This window comes from Podarcis erhardii (genome assembly GCF_964252035.2).
Source record: "Podarcis erhardii genome assembly, chromosome: 6".
NCBI classification, from domain to species: domain Eukaryota; kingdom Metazoa; phylum Chordata; class Lepidosauria; order Squamata; family Lacertidae; genus Podarcis; species Podarcis erhardii.
Genome location: NC_138510.1, coordinates 29,480,901 through 29,498,755, shown reverse-complemented (window position 1 = coordinate 29,498,755; position 17,855 = coordinate 29,480,901). Strand labels below are relative to the sequence as shown.

The 17,855-nt window shown below is 42.8% G+C and overlaps 1 protein-coding gene across 2 annotated transcripts in view; it reads left to right on the top strand.

Annotated features, from left to right (window-relative positions):
- The window catches only part of RALY (RALY heterogeneous nuclear ribonucleoprotein), a 212,692-nt gene that overhangs the window by 68,528 nt on the left and 126,309 nt on the right, over window positions 1-17,855 (top strand). For both annotated transcript variants that reach the window (XM_081866807.1, XM_081866808.1), the window contains exon 2: window positions 6,901-6,997. The gene's annotated coding sequence lies outside the window, so the exon portion shown is untranslated. The remainder of the gene's footprint in view (window positions 1-6,900; window positions 6,998-17,855) is intronic.

Sequence of the window (17,855 nt, the reverse complement as noted above, 5' to 3'; positions counted from 1 at the left end):
CTTTCTACTTTTGGGGGCTTTCCATTCTAACACTGCCTTCACCTTGCCCGGATCCATGGCTAGTCCTTTGTCTGAGAACCTGTACCCCAGGAACTCGACCTCCCTGGCGTGGAATTGGCATTTTTCCAGCTTGACCCACAACTGATGCTTCTTCAATCTCTTTAGCACCTCCCTGACGTCTCTGACGTGTTGCGTTTCATTGTCTGAATAGATTAAGACGTCATCCAAAAAGGCTACGCAATTCTTGTACAGCAGGGGCCCCAACACGTGGTGCATGAAGGCTTGAGAGCAGGCGGACCCCGACTGTAATCCAAATGGCATGTACTCAAAAGCCCCCAGGGGGGTGAACATCGTTGTTTTCCATTCGTCCCCCTCCCTTATCCGAATCAGATTGTATGCTCCCCTGAGGTCCAGCTTTGTAAAAATCTTCCCCTGCCTCACACGTGTCAAAATATCATCAATCCTGGGCATTGGGAAAGTCACGGGTTCGGACACCAGGTTAACGGCCCCATAATCCACAACGAATCTGGGCTGATTAGTCTCTTTTTTGTCAACAAAGAACACTGGACTGCCCCCCACCGCCTTTGATTCCCTTATGAAACCTCTCTTCAGGTTCTTGTCAATAAACTGCCGCAACTCCTGCATCTCCCAGTTGGACATGGCACACAGCTTACCCACTGGTAACTGAGCCCCTGGAAGCAGGTTGATTTGGCAGTCAAATGGCCTGTGGGGGGGCAGTCTGTCTGCCTCCCTCTCGCTGAAGACCTCCTTCAAATCAGCATATTGTGGTGGCACCTCCTTTTTTTGCTCCAGGGCCACCCCAGCCACCCTGGCCACAGTCATTCTTGGTTCCTTCCCTCCCAGACAGTGTTCTAAGCAGTAAGCTGACCCAAAGGTGACCGACCGCTGATGCCATGACACCACTGGGTCATGTATTGCCAGCCAGCTCATTCCCAGTATTATTGGGGGTCCTGCCAGCATGGCCACGTGAAAGGCAATGGTTTCCGTGTGCCTGGAGACACTCATTCGCATTGGCGGTGTCTGGTGTGTCACTTCCCCTCCCAGTTGTTCCCTGCCATCGATGGTGGTCACCTGCAAGGGAAAATCTAGTGGCAACAGGTGGAGCTGGTGCTCCAGAGCGAAGTCTCTGCTGAAGAAATTACACGAGCTGCCAGAATCTAGCAGCCCCTCCACTTTGACGGGGTGCCCATTTGGGAGTTCTAGCACCACCTCTATGGCTATAGCTGCCTTGGGAGGGTCAGGCTGGGGCAATTCTATTGGTTGCTGGCCTGGCTGCTGCCCCTGCTGGTTGGCAGCCAGGCTTTGTCGTTTCCCTGCACCAGCCCTTCCTCCCCCTTCTTGTCGTGGCCTGCAGCCCCCATCATGCCTTGCCAGGCTTTTCGTTGAGGGCAGACCTTTGCAAAATGTCCCAGTCGCTGACAGAGGAAACACTTCTTGGTAGTTTTCCACTCCTTCCCCTCCCTTTTCCGGCCTTCGCCAGCGTTTGAAACTTCGCGTGCGCGCGCCCCATCAATTTCCATCGGCTCCGCCGCCTGGGAAGGCTCCCTCAGCATCTCCGGAATGCGGTTGCCATGGAAACGTTCCGCCCTTATCTCCCGCTTCTCCTGAGCCCGTGCTTCATGGCGTACACCGATCGCAAGCACAGTCTTTGTGAGTTCATCCATCGACCGCGGGCGGGGCGCTCGGGACAACTCGTCTTTCACTTCGGGGTCCAAACCCGCTTCAAACAACATTTGTACTGGTTCAGAGTCCAGATCCCACCTGAGCTTGTGGACTAACATCGCAAAACGCGACCAGTAGTCTCTGACGGACAGGCCCCCCTGCTTGCACCCCATCAGCTCCCTCCGTGTCACGCTTTGCTCCACCTCGCTGGAGTACATCGCTTCCAATGCCTGGTAGAATTTCTTAAGATCTTTCAATGCATCATTCTGCATCGCCATTAGGGGCCTGATCCATTTGCATGCCCTATCCTGCAGATGTCCAACAATGTAAGCCACCCTCTCCCCGTCATCTGCAAAGTCATTTTTCTGCAATTCCAAAGCGTATTGAATTTCCATTCGGAAGGCATTGTAGTCTTGGGGCTTTCCACCAAACTTGTGTACTAGCCCAGGGACCTTCCTCCCTATCGGGGTGGCTCTGACCTGTGCATCCTGAGCCCGTCTCTCCTCCAGCCGCACAGACAGGGTAGCAACATGCGCCTCCAGGTCTCTGTTCCTCTCGACCAGACCTCGTACCATGGCTTCTTGCTCTGTCTCTCCGGCCGGCCCTGTTTGGCTCATCGTGCTGCCTCTCCGGGGCTACGCACAAGCAACGTCAGGGACTGACGGATTGCTGTAATGGTTCTAGGGGTTGCTCGTGCGTAAGCCGGTGCAAACAACTGGCTGGGTTGCCTGAGTGAACCTTTTCTGTCCGGACAGCCACTCACCCGTGGCTGTCTCAATCACTGGCAGAATCCATCAGTGGACGTTTCTTAAACTTCTTCCAGCAAAGAAGCTCTTTGACGCCTAGTCTCCTCCTACTCTCTCTGCGCGAAAGCCTTCTGCGCAAGGAGGGCGTAGGCAGCGGAGGACCCCTACTCTCCCCGCTGGTCCCCGGCAAGGAGTCATGGGACTGCCTCGCCGCTTCCCCCATCTGCCCCCCTTCTCCACTGGTGCTACGCTGATTCTCTTCCCCAGAAGATGGGCTGCCTCTCCCAATCCCGGGACGCTGTCTGGAATCCCTCTGGATTTTGCTCTCTCCCTCTGGCACTGATGGCAGTTCCCTGACAGCTAAATAAAGTGATTGTTTGTAAAGTTGATCTGCAGTGAACTTTCTCCCCCAAAGCTGTATAAGCTCGGATTGCAAATCCGTAATTGACCCGGCATTTTGGGAAAAGACAAACACAATTGCAGGTTTATTAAATGACTAATCAAGTGTTCATTGGCAGTGGTGGGGAACCAGGGGATCCAAGTTGGCCCATGAAGCCATTTCCCCCATATGATGCCCATGCTTCAGCTGACATCACTTGCGATGTTATCTGATGGGCAGGAGGGCATGGTTAAATCCTGCATTGGCTGGGCATGCTTGGTTCCAGCAGGGAATAGGGGCACATAGCCAAACTGAGTAGCATTTAGCCACCATTCATCAGCTTGTGAGTGGAGATTAAATCCTGCTCGGTTCAGCAAGATTATGTGGAAACCTTCCTGATTCAAGAAAGGATTTGCACAGAAACCCCTGCTCAGAGGAGACGCTCCATTTTAACAAGAGATTCCCAATGCAAACTCCTTCCTCTTGTGTGTGTTTGTTGCCATTTTTGGATACATCAGCAATGACACTTACACCCTGGACAGTGAAAATAGAGAAAATAATGTTACAGTTTTGAGCGCTGTGAAAATGTCGTTTCAGCAACAGAAACCTAATGTTCTTGTGCAGGAAATGTGCAGAATTCAGGTGACAGATGAGAAACAGATGTGCCTATATGTCCTTTTTGGGAAGATCCTAAGTGATGTTAATGATGCAAGAGCCAGGAAAGGAAGCCAGGTGTCCTGACGCACTCTTCTCCAGTAACACTAATCTCCTCCAAGTAATCTATGTGAACAATGCAGCTGAAAGTGAATCACCGAAGTAGCCTCAGTGGTTCACATCATTACACCTGGGGGATGAGTCATCTCTCCAGCCCGTACTGTAAGGCATGCACAATAAAAAGGGGCAATTTACTGGCTTTTATCAATTCAATTAGAGAGTGTTTTCAGTAACTGAGAAGGAGCAAGCAGGGAGCTGAATAAATCTCAGCGTTCACTGCAGTTGTAACCAACATCACCATTGCTCTGATGTTACTGCATTAATAGATGTGATGGAAATCTTCTGAACTGTAGAATGCACCAGAAATGTAACCCCTTAGCCAGCCAGGGCTGTTTGTACCTAAACAGTCAAGAAAACTCAGGTGCTGAGTATCATAGAAGTCAATGGGGTTCTTTGGAACTGACTGTGGAAGAGCATTACTTCATGCAAGGATGGGGGCTTCTTTCAATCCAAAGGCTGTGTTCCTTCATGGGCAGCCTTCCAAGAACCACATATCATTGATGGTTAGGGCCCAAAGCAAAAAGTGGGTGAGGTTACATATGTGACGCTTAACTTTTCTGAGTAGGCTACGTTCCAGCCACCTGGACGTTGAAGGTTCCTCCAAAGCCACCCGCTTCACACGTGTTTCCATATTTCTCCAGGCAAGCAAGAAGCTTTCAAGGAGGCATCCCAGCCAGACAAAAGCAGCTAGAGAAAGTGCAGGGCTTGGATGGTGAAAGGGGCTTTGCCAGGCAGAAAGCCCTGAGGGACAGAGAGAGAGTCCACAAAACAAAACAGTGAACAAGAATATTATGAAGAATGTGCATGCATTCCATTAGTGTATAATCTATGTACATAGCAGGGGGAGTGGGATCATGCCTACTGGGTCCTCCCTCTTCCTGTATTGATGTGGCATTAATTGTGAAAGAGTAGCTATACATAATAACTTCATCTGCAAATTCTGTTCATGTATTTGGGACTCATCTGTTAGAATAGTTTCTACTCACCCTGACACAGCCTGAGGCTACAATCCTAATCATGTCTACTCAGAAGGAAGTCCCGTGGAATTCAGTGGGCCTTGCTCTCATGTAACTAGGGTTAGGATTACATACTAAGTACATACAGTTTCTACAGCCAGTTTTTAATCTATGATCTACTCACTACTGGAATTTTTAGTCTGATGTTTGCTGTCTTCTAATTATAATTGCTGATCATTTTATTACGCGAGGGGAAGTCTTGTTTCTAATTTAACTCATTACATTTTAGTGTATTTCTTAAATGTAAGACGATTTGATTGTCTCATCCAAAAATCAAATTATAAATAATGAACTAAACTAAAACTAAACCCTTTTTACAGGTTGTGCTGAATGGGTTGGAAGCAGACTTAGTCAGTAGATCTGCTGAAACCGATAGGACTTAAATTAGCTGTTTTTGCCTTGCCCCACTGATTTCAATAGATTTAGTCTAAGGATGAAAAATTCTGCATCCAAACCACTGTTTGCAGGAGAAAAAAGTGAGGTCAGGGGGTAACAGCTCCAACTATACATATATCTGTAGAAATGAGAGCAGCCAAATATTCACTCCTTTTACCAAAGATACTTGCTTTGAAGGCTGGGAGTGTCTGTGTGTGAAAACCCTGGATGCGGGCAGCATAAATGTCAACAAGCCACATTTCTTAGAGTAAATTAAATGTTTGGATATAAGAACTGACCTTGACTGCATCTCTTATATGCAGTCAGGGTCCCACTTGCTTCTCATCCTGTATCCACACATAACATGTAACCACTGCACTTGTAAACTAAGTGGGATTCCAGCAAGGCAGGTGATCTCTCAGTAAACATGCAATCTCTCACTGACACATTAAACACAAATGCCCTCTTTGCTAGAAGGTTTGCTCTTCATTCCTCTCACCACTCTTCAGTTTAAAACTTTAGCCCCAGTGAAATGTTGTGAAATAATCCAGAGAACCAAATATGGATTGAGTCCTTAATTATAGAAGGAGTAAGGAGAAGCTTCTGTCTGGTTTATCAGACCGATGAGCTGACCTTCCACTTTTAACATTTTATAATAAAGGGCATGGGTTGGACTACTTCAAATTAGGCAGTTTGGGTGTTGATTTTTTCCTTAATTTAAAAAACATAAAAGTGTTGTTTCTAGATTCACAGAACACTATACATTTTTGAAAGTTGTTTGTTCACCATGTGTTTGGACACCCTGTAAGAGATCATAACCAATTTTTGTAGGATGGTTCCTTAGATAAAGGAGCAGGTTTTCACCTGTGTTTGGCCACAGTTTTATGCCATTTGAATTAATATGGCAGACTGAGCCTTATAAAAGTGTTTTGATTTTAATCTCAAAACTTAGAATTTCCAAGCAACATCAGGTAAAAGGCTGCTAGAATAATATAAAAATGCACCATCAAGTTTGGAGAGTGGAAATGAGTACCCACATTCTTTCAACCTACCTTTCAGTCACCATTCAGTTCTATGCAAGAGTGAGCCACATACACACATGTTCATTCATGATTCAGCTACTACAACAGCACATGAAAACTTGCTTGGCCATCAGGGATCAAACACTGCGTGCAGAGCTTTCGTGTTTCCTAACACCACTTCAAACACTTTCAATGGAAGCAGTTAACATGTGTGATGGCATACCAAGTGGTATGTGTGCATGCGTGATCCAGCTCTGAATCAGCTCTGAGAGAAAAAAGTTGTTGCATGCATTATACTTCAAAACCACCACTGTCTTGAAATAACAGTTGGGTGTGAACAACACTGTGAACTAGTACATTTTGACTCTCTACTGCTTTTTCTGTCTGTGTGCTATTGGGCTTGAGGGGCATATCCAGTTTCATTTTGGGGCAAAGTGGTCTAGAACACTGTGAACTTCTCCAGCCAGGGCTTTTCACCACAATATATTCTTTCACATGTACACAAAGGGCACAGGTGTTTGTGTGAGAATCCAGGAAGAAGACATAGCTGGCTTAATGGCTGTCTGAATAGGAGTGTACTGCATTGCTACGTTTTGTTACAGGTCCCATCTGGAACTGCTAATATGAATCATGCTTCTGATCCATGGGAGACCACTAAGATGATCTCACCAAGATGCCTAGAACATATTGGGGAAGGTGATCCTGACCTTTCCTAATGAACCCTTTCTCTGGCTCAAAAAGGGGTGGCCTGCACTGCTACATCAAAGCGGTCCTATGATTTAGCTCTGCAAATTCATTCCAACACACTTCAAGTACTATTGTGTGTATAACGTAGTAGATAGACGACAAAACATTGGATTGTATGTCATGCTTGGTAATGGTTTCCTATGTCCTGTTTATTGTAGGTAAAGCCAGGTCTATAAAGGGTTACCACGCCAGTTGAGCCCCCCTACCTGGTGGGCAAGGAGGAACTGAACTCTTGTACCCAAAGCACCATTCCTGGTGAGTGATTTGACACAATTCAGTTTAAGGTTAGCAAGTAAATTTGCATTCGTGACATAACTATTTTTGTGGGGAACTAAGAGTTTTATGAGACAAGATTATGTGATCTCTGAACAAAGGCTGTGGAAGGGAGGAGGTTTGTTCTATGGTCTAAGCCATTTGCTAGCTGAGGTGAATGACAAGATGGTGCCCCATCTACACACACATATTATGTGTATGATACTGACTAGCAGTTGAATCTTCAACACTGTCAATGGGGCTACATCCTCCACAGCACTTGAGGGTACCAGAGCAGCTTAGGGGCACAGGGCAGGCATGCTCACTAGCAGTTCTGTCCTCCTGCTCCTTTACTGCCTGAGGCAGATGTATCACCATGCCTAATGGCAGGGCTGGGCATGATGGCTTGGCATATTCTAATGTAGAAAGCAAGCCTTGAATTTTTCACAGTTACTTGGCAGGGGGGTTGAATCTTGTCAATTCACGAACATGTATCAGATTCATGTATCAGAACAGCATGGATCTTTATGAATTTTAATGCTGTGTGACAAGTAGAAGCAACCAATTATTGTGTACACAGCGATTGGGAGGGGAACCACTTTATTAAGTTTTGAAGGATCACAAAGATTCTGTAGCATCTGGCCCATAACCTTTCTTGTGTCTAAGTTTTATGCTGGCAAAGCCAACCATGATTTGTGTGTGTGATCTCTAGTGTCTGGAACAAAGATTCCTGCCCTGAGAGTGCCCTTTCAGGTACCTCTGGTGTCTATGAGCTCAGTAAGCTCAATCACAGTGTCTAATCACAAATTAATCCAGACTCTAATCACTTGTCCCAGTCATTTATCACATGTCGCAGTTCCTGTCTACCTTGGATTAATATTGCATTCTATACCCTTTTAAAGTGGTGGCCTGTCTGCGACCTCTGTAGCCCCCACTGAAAGAAAAGTGAACTGCATTCCAAAAAAAAGACATGCAAGAGAAGGGTAAATAGGAAAGTGAACAGTTTTTAAGCTGTCTTTGGTCAAATGCTGCCTGAAATTCATGCATTTGAGTTAACTGATATCATATCTCTCACTGAAGCTGTCTGTTGAACTGAAAAAGATGCCCGTGTACTGAAACCAGTAAAACGTTGGTCATGTGGACAGTAACTGTTAATATTTCCCTTATATGGATCTGGAGGTCTTTGTCATGGGGAGAAAACTTTGAGAAGAAGAACATTATTTTAGGCAGCTGCAGAACTCTCACTCTTCAGGGCATCAGCTGATGTCATAAGCCAACTTTAGAAATACAACTTGAGAAAGGGACACGTTGAGCAATGCAGTACAATGCTAATCCTCTTGACCCCCGGGGTCAAGCACAACTATTAATAAACACATGCTCTGTATCTTTGACTCCAGCAAAAGGGTGTTCTGTACATACACATAAACATGGGCTTGGAATGGCTACTGGGTTCAGCCAAGCTTCTGATGAATACATTTTCTAAAAGGCTTTTTTCTACAAAGCTGTGTTGTAAAATATAGCTTTGTTTAGATCTTTGTCTTACTATATACTGGCCTTTTAAAAATAACTCTAAATGTTGCTGCCTTAATTTTGATTATTTTAAATCACTGTAGTTATTTGGTTTTATGGTTCTGAGGACTGCCTTAGGCAAGCAAGGCCCCCAAAGATGGCATATAAGACTTTTCCATAATATGTTTTGCCTCATGAAAATATTGGTGAATAAACACATCATGGCTTAGTGATATAATATTTGCGCTCCATCTCCCTGAGTGTGATAGTATTTAAAAATAATAATAATAACGTAGCTTTCTTATTGTGCTTCTAGAGAGAGTTAATGGAGAGTGCTGTAAAATTATAGATGAGAAGGTGCTGGATCAAAATCTATATTGGGTAGTGATCCTTTGCCTCCGTTATGTTATCTTATATTGGTAATATTTATCAGCCAAATAATTATGGCAAAGTCTTAATTAGCCAAAATATTTGGTCCAGTGTTACCTAGGCACCGAAATGCCTCTCTGCTGTGTCCTTGGCTTCTAGCACCTTAGGTACCCACTAGAGTATATCACAAAACCAATTGGAATGGGCAGGTCACCATTAGTTCTGAGTGAATCTCAAACCATACATATCCCTGCTTACTGAAGGGAAACAGTATATAGGAACCAGAAATTGTGGGGGTTACTTTAGAAGCTAGAAGGAACTGGTGCATAAAATAAAATGCACACTATTTTGAGAAACAGTAATTTAGGAAATAATGGCAGGTCTGTTTAGAGGACTGAGCACAGTGAACTGTGGACAATGGAGTGTTTTATTCTGCCAGTTCTCTGGTAAAATCCTGGATTCCTTTCTGAGAATCAATAAATGTAGAGAGGTAGCCACAATATTTTCTAGGTGGCCTCAGGCCAGGAATTGTCCACAGCTGAAAAGAATTGGCAAACAAAAAACTGCATTATTTTTAGGCGATGGAGTAAATGATGCTCTCAGCCTCTTCATTCATTTGGCAGTGAGTAAAGGCTTCCGCCTCACCTGTTTAAAATCTAAAAAAAAGGAAAACAATGAATTCCACTTGAAAAATAAAAAAATGGGGTGAAACAATATAAACATTTTGAAACATAGTGATGTTAGTGTTATCAAGGTTAGTGGAATGGGCAAATTTAGTGATTTCAACCGTGAGAAAGGCCCCAGAAATGAAGGTTTGGGATATTATGCTCTGCCTTCCATTCTGCAGACACAAGTCATTTTTATGCAGGTCTTAAGGGGCACCACAAACAGCAGACATATCTTTCCAAGAAAGTCCCCCATGTACAGGCCAGGAAAATAAAGCAGAGAATTGAATTTTGTTTGACGTCTTCTGATGTGCCCATAATTTTTTATTTGATGCACGTGGACACGAGAGTTCAAATTTGAATTATATATTTCACATTTGTTTTGGCTTTGGTGCCAAGTTCTTATACAACAACTTTAAGAATGCTTCAGAAATTCTCTTTTTTATTTTTTATTAGTTTTTCAGCATATTATTTTCAACAATAATTAAACATAATTTCATATCTTATACCATTTTTTTGACTTACATCAATCACATCTGAGAATTTTCCAATCTATTCACTTAATATACATTTCTTACTTTCACTATTACATTTAAATCTCATAACTAACATCTCCATAGAATGCTTCAGAAATTCTCATCTAATTTCTTCATGGGTTTTTGGAGTGCTGAATTCCCTGGTCAGTGAGTTAGGTATTCCCCACTGCTGTATCTTACATTACTGTATTCCTTCCAAAGTCTACGCAGAGCAGAGCATTGTGTATGCATGAGTTCTGTGCTTAAACCTGACCTTAACTATTTTCTTCCTCAGTGAAAGAGGCTTCCATTTTTCTCCTTTATTAACACAACACTTTATAATTTCTTTACAATCTTTTCCATTGACGAGTTGACTTTTTATCATTTTGAAATGGTTGAGGGTGGTGTGTATGTGTGCTTCTTTACACTAAAAATATGTCCAGTGCTCTATAACATCCCATGATGGACGAGGAAAGCCTGAAAGGAGTTATCTCTACCCACATTAGGTTGGATGTGGGTAGAAACCTGCACATGATTGGGAACACTGATGAAGCAGAGGTCATTCCTTAATTACAAGGAGATTTCCACTCCCTTTCAAGTACACACAGGTAATCACTAGGAATAGAGAAAAATTTTGATTCAATTCACATTTAAAGACAACAGGGACCTTGAGAGTGGGGGACAATATGCAGCCCGCTGTGTCTTTTTCAGAAGTGGAGATTTTGCCAATCCAGAATTCAGAAGGAGTGGAATGTTGGGCCAAGCAAACCAGAGAAATAATAAATAACTGCAAAGGGAGGAATCACTCTTTTCCTTCATTTCAGGCCAGACATTCCTTGGTGCACTGTTTCATAGCTTTGTTTGGTAGGATGGTTCTTTTTTCACCTATCATGGAGTAAAAGTTCCTCATTTCAGTCTCTATATTTTGGCAAAATAATCAATGAGGCACAGGTGGGGTTTTCCCCCATCGTTCCTTCCTGTTGAAAGCCAAGACCCAGGTAGAGAGAGTTAAATACTGGAAGTAACCCAGATCTTGTTAATCTAATTTTTATCTGAAAATGGAAGTGTGAGTGAGTGAGGCCTAATTCACCTATGCACACTTCAGTGTAGTCACTGTTTGAAAACGCAGCTTTGTGGAGATAATGCCATGTAGCGAATCTGTTCATGCAAAGGGGCTCATCCACATGGTTCTGGTGATTTGGTCAGTGTGGTGTGGTGGTTAGAATAGAATAGAACTGAGAAGCTCTAGGTCCAAATCCCCAATCAGCCATTAAGCCCACTTGGTAAATTTTGGACAGCTACTGTGTCTCAGTCTTACCTAAATTACAGGGCTGTTGTTGGGAGAACCGTGTACAATGTCTTGAGCTCCTTGGAGAAAACGTAGGATTTGAATGGAATGCATGTTCACAATGCTAGCACAAGCCTTATACTGTTTCTGCTGGCATTGTAAAAACCGTCCAAACCACCGTGGGTGAATTAACTGAGCAAAGAGCCAACCACATGGAGCTGCTCCAAGCAAATGGTGTTGACTCAGTCATGTAGAAACTGAACTGGTAGTATTCCTTGTGTGTTTATTCATTTGTCAGCCTCTTCAGCCCACCTTGCATACTGGCTGCATCTTTGGGGATAACTGTGCATTAAAAAATATACTTCAGAAAGCAAACAATAATTGCTTTTGGGAGAGCTTGCTCAACATCAGTTAAGAATTTGTGCTGCATGTGGAGCTGCTCTTGGACGTGGTCTGGAAACTTCAGCTGATGCAGAATGCTGATGGGGACAGATAGCTGACAACATGTGACAGCTTTGCTAAAATATCTGCATTGGATGTGGATATGTTACTGGGATAGGTTCATGGTTCTTGGAATAGTATACAAAGCCCTGAACACATTGGATCCATGAAACCTTAATGACCACCTGAGCCTGTTTATCCCACTGAGACCATCCAGAGATGATTGTCCCTTGTGTTACTAAGGCCTGCCTGGCTTCAACTAGTAGCTGGACATTTAATGTTGCTGCTCCCATTCTGTGGGATACCCTTCTAATGCAGATTCAGCAGGCATCCTTGCAGTCTGAAAGGCCTATTGGCCTGTTTCATTTTCTCTTTTACCTGAGTGGCCATTATAGAAATACTTTTTAAAATATAATAAAGTAAATTTGCAAGTAACATAATTATTCTAATAATAATAGCCTTTTGTAATCTCACTGTACGAAGCTTTCACCGGACTTATCTGAAGGCTCATGATAAGAAGTGACTGACAGTAACTGCACTGATGTATCAGGTATGACATGTGGACCAGGAAATACAAAGAGAGAAATGAAGTTTCATAATGTGTTTTGAGAGGGGCAGGCAGACAGAATGGACAGGTGCTTTCGGCAGCAAAATTTTAACTATGGCATTTTGCTTCTTGACAGACCAGCATTTCTTTTTAATGGAGTGCATCGCTAATTTCACGAGATTCCCAATGTCCATTCTTCCCATAATTTTCTTTAAATATATACCCCGACACTTAGCATACCAACATGAATGTACCATAGCAGGAATACATCTCAAGTGGTGTGAAAATTTTCAATTTGCCATTTCTTTTGCTTGATGCATCACAACACCTATGGCATCTCTGCCTTTTCACACAGCCCTGGGCACATCAGAAACATGGGGTGTAGTGGACAGAGCTGGATTTCTTTCAGGGAAACCTGGATTTAAATTCCTGGCCAAACATCAAGTTCCCTGAATAGCTCCAGGCTAAAGTTGTGGGTGGTTTTCAAATTCCAGAGATGCTATTCTCCCCCTCCCGCTTTTGCATAAGCAAGTTAGCAAGGTCAGAGGCACATATGATAAAGATAATGAGCCTCTTCTGAAAAGGAACTATATTTATTTGTTTAAATGTACATTATAAGAACAATAAGAAAAAGAGAAAATATACCACTGACAGATAGTATCTCTGGAAAGGGAAAAGCACTCTGTAATGCTAGGTTCAAGACTGATTCTCATGAATATCTTGATATGGTAAAGTTCAGGTGCTTTTTGGGGGCGAGGTGGCGCATGTTGACTTAACTCCATCTCTTGGCATCATTTAAAATATGGGATAGGGATATTCATAATCCTATTATGTGAGAGTGTTCATAATATTTGATTACCCTGCCAAAATTTTACAATCACAACTTTACAAAATGGATATGTGACTCACAAGTTGAGGCTGCAGTCTTAATACCGTAGAGAAAGCCCAGAAATACCTTTGGGACTGAAATTATTAGAGACGGGTTAATAACATCTTTATTTTTCCCCTTAAGTGCCTTTACATTTCTCTAGTGTTGCCCTCTTATGTGGATAAATATTCTTCCATACACATGAGACACTAGCTTTAAGGCACTATTTACTATTTAATTACACAGTAGTGTTCTTTAGGAAACCAAACTCCCATTCTACAGAAGATCCTCGTACCTCAGTCAGTATGCATTTTAATTTTTAATCAGTACAAAAAGTGGAAGCACAGCAAGCAACATCTTCTGAAGAACAACATTTTGGGTTCAAATTAAAATGGTAACATCTGAGGCTAGCTTCAGTTGCTTACTGGAGAATAAATACTTCCTGGTTTTGAGTATGTGGTATCGTTATTCCAGCTATCAACAAAATGGCATCGACAAACAAGCATGAAGTATTAACGGGCTTGGGGAAACCCCATGGTTTGAGGAAGTATAAAACATATTAGAGGAAATAATGCTAAAAGGGAGGAGGTACTCAAGAACATCTCAGTGGGTACAGATTGCTGGGGTGGATGGGAAACATGGGTACATTGTGATTGGTTGGCTGGCTTTTACTCTGAGCAAGAACACTTTACACTGTTGCATTTTGTGGTTGGTCCCGCTTGTAACAATCCCAAAAGAAATTGCACAAGGAAGATACTAAAGCAGCCTGAGATTCTTCAACTCCTTCACACAAGTTCCTTTTCTATGGTTACCCTAAAAAGGCAAAAGCAAAAAAGAACACCTCTCTTCCTTGCAGTTAAGTTTGAGTAGATCTGAATGTTCCCTAACAAAATGAATTTCAGTAGGGACAAATGTAATGTCTTGCACCTCGGCCAGAATAACCAGCTACACAAATATAAGATGGGGGCACCTGCCTTGCCATTAGTACATGTGGAAAGGATCTAGTGGTCTAGGGACCACAAGCTTGTCATGAGTCAACAGTGTGGTGCAGCAGCAAAAAGATCTAATGCTATTCTTACCTTCATCCATAGAAGTATAGTGTCCTGATCAAGAGAAGTCATAGTTGCGCTCTATTCTGCCTTGGTCAGACCACACCTGGTGTACTGCATCCAGTTCTGAGCACCACAATTTAAGAAAAGCTGGAATGTGTGCTGAAGAGGGTGACCAAGATGATCAAGGGTCTGGAAACCAAGCCTTATGAGGAATGGTTGAGAGAACTGGGTATGTTTAGCCTGGGTAAGAGGAGACTGAGAGGAGATATGATAGTCGTCTTCAAATATCTAAAGGGCTGTCACATGGAATGTGAAGCAAGCTTGTTTTCTCCTGCTGTAGAGGGTAGGACCCAAAACAATGTATTCAAGGTACAGGAACGGACATTTTGACTAAATGTCAGGAATAGCTTTCTGTAAGAGCTGTTTGACAGTGGAACGGGCTCCCTTGGAAGTTGGTGGATTCTCCTTCCTTGAGGCTTTTAAGCAGAAGTTGGATGGTCATCTGCCATGGATACTTTAGCTGAGATTCCTGCATTGCAGGTGGTGGGGCTAGCTGACCCTTGAGGTCCCTTCCAACTCTATAATTCTATGACTCTATAGGGCCTCCAGAACAAATCTGCTTGCAAATAACATGTAAATGAGTTCTAAAACTGTGCTATATTGTGCTATATTTCTGGAAGCTGCTGTTGTGTGAAAGCACTTTTAGATAGGACCATTTTGTATTATGTCACACACCCCACAGCAGCCATTTTGTGACTAGAGGCCATGGCACTCTCCCAAAATTCCAGATGTGAACACTGGACCCTGAATTGATAGACTCTGAATAAGCACATGAATAGAACAGAGATCTGAGGTGCATTTGCCTAACATTCACATGCTCCTTATAAGTCTAAAAGAATCCCCTTATGTTCAACTATAGATGCAAAGGGTGCCACCACACTGCTGGGAACCCTGGAAAGCTTTCCTTCCTCATTGTATATGAATCTGGTATATGAGTTGTATATGAATTGGCAAGAATCAGTTTTGTAAACCTGATCCCTGTTTACTGTATTGCTCTGGTTCTCTCTTAAGCTGTGGGAAAGACTAGGTACCAACCCCCATCGGCCTTACTTCTTGGTAAATGTGCATAGGATTGGGTGGTGTTTTACTCAATTGAGTGAGGCAGAGGTAATGGCTGTTCTGCTTTGCTTATACTGTTGCTGCATCTCTGCACACAGATTCTTCACGGTTTAAAGAAATTCTGCTTAATTTAATTTCATCATGTGGAAGACAGTCTAATTACTTGATCACCTGTTTCTGACTTGGTGTTGAATTCTTTTTGCATTTCTGATTTCCCCCTCTGGGACATGTATCTTCTTGCTAGCATCTGTTTCCCATACTCTTCTGTGAACACGGAAACTGATGATTAATTTAAGAGGAGTTCTGCCACGGTTGGTGGGCTTTAAATATGTCCAGTCCTCCCTCCCCACATTTAGGGTAGATTTGCAAATACTGCAATTTTTGCAAGGACAATTATCCTCTTGAAAATTAGTTTACCTTCCTTTTAAAAAATAAATAAATACAAGACTTGGGCCAGTAGGCAGTTTCACATTTATAACAGACCACAGTGTTTCATCCAATTGTGTATGCTTAAAACATAATTGCAGGCTACAAATAAATTTGTGCAATTAAAGCCCGATGGAAGTGAACTTAGAGAGAAAAGCAACTTTGAGAGGGGGTGGTAGAGAAGCATCTGTGGGGCCTTAGCCTCTGCACCCCACTTTTCCTGTAACTTCTTTCCCACGGCTCCCCTGTTTTCCTCATCTGGGCCTTGCCAGCTGATAGTCACCTCCCCACCCACCCTGCCTGAAATTCTGTGTTCTAAATAACAAGCTCATTGGAGCTCCCAATGTTTGATTCAAATTTGCATACACGTATACTGTCTCGCAGTGGCACTGTTGTCTAAACCACTGAGCCTAGGGCTTGCCGATCGGAAGGTCCCAGCTCCTGCCAACCTAGTATCATGCCAAAGTGCAAGTAGATAAATAGGTACTGCTCCGGTGGGATGGTAAACGGCGTTTCTGTGAACTGCTTTGGTTTCACCAGAAAGCGGTTTAGTCATGCTGGCCACACAACCCGGAAGAACTATCTGAAGACAAACGTCGGCTCCCTCAGCCAGTAAAGCAAGATGAGTGCCACAACCCCAGAGTCGTTTGCGACTGGACTTAACTGTCAGGGGTCCTTTACCTTTTACTTTATTTATACTTTCTCCAGTGAATTGAAGCCAAAACAGTGCCAGTTATTTGCCATAGGGAAAACCTATGGCGTTTGTGGATAAGGATTTAAAGGCCCTCTTACAGTGGGCTTAAATGTATACAGTAAGCCCAGACCCAAGTCTTATGTGACCCTTGCTAAGTGCCTTAATGTCATGGCCACTCAAAATGGAGCATTTTTGCTATTAGTGTATAGTTGCATCAGCCCAGTTTCTACCACTGTGATATATGTGATACAATTAATCTTCTTTCCAATTTCTGCAACACCAAAAGAAACAAATGATTTATTTATTTAAATCCACATGCACACATGTCCACACACATAGGTGTTAATGATATCACTACCAATGGTAGAGTGGTTCTAGAGCAGTAAGAGCTGTTCAACAGTGTACAGGTGGTACATAACGCCAGTAAAACTACATAAAATGTATAGAACGGGCGATAAACTGTGTTGGAAATGTAAGAGCAAGGAGGGCGATTTCATTCATACGTGGTGGACGTGCGAGATTCTCAAAAAATTTTGGGAATCCATCTATAATGAATTAAAAAAAATTCTTAAATATACGTTTGTTAAAAAACCCGAAGCCTTCTTGCTGGGGATAATTGGTAAGGATATCAAAGAAGAAGATAGAACCTTTTTTCAATATGCAACGGTGGCCGCCAGAACCCTCATAGCACAGTACTGGAAAACACCAAAAATCCCAACACTAAAGGAGTGGCAACTTAAACTATCCGATTATTTGGAGTTGGCTAAATTGACACAGAAAATAAGAAATCAAAGAAGTGCAAAATTTAACAATGAATGGAATAAATTTAGGATATATATGGAAATAGAGACAAGGGGAAAATCAAAATGTTGATCAGAAACACATATGTACTTACAGAAATCACAGTAGGCATGAGATAACGCTTACTACGTAAAAAGTTTTATTAAGGAATAGACACAGCAGATAGATAAACAAGGCAATATTTTCCGAAATCGAGATAAAGGGAAGTCGATCAATGTTATTTAAAGTTGTATGTATTTTCAAGAGAAAATACATTTCTCTTGGGTATGGTGGGCCAATTGGTACCAAAGAAGGATAGGACTTTTTTTATGTACGCCACTACAGCAGCAAGAATACTACTAGCAAAGTATTGGAAGTTGCAAGAACTACCCACTCTGGAAGAATGGCAAACGAAGGTGATTGAATATATGGGACTGGCAGAGATGACCGGCAGAATCCGTGACCAGAGGAAGGAGGCGGTGGAGGAGGACTGGAAGAAATTTAAAGTGTATCTTGAGAATTGTTGTCAAATTAAGGACTGAAAAGATGTCGAGGGGTAAGAAATAAAGATTTACAGCTGTAAACTAT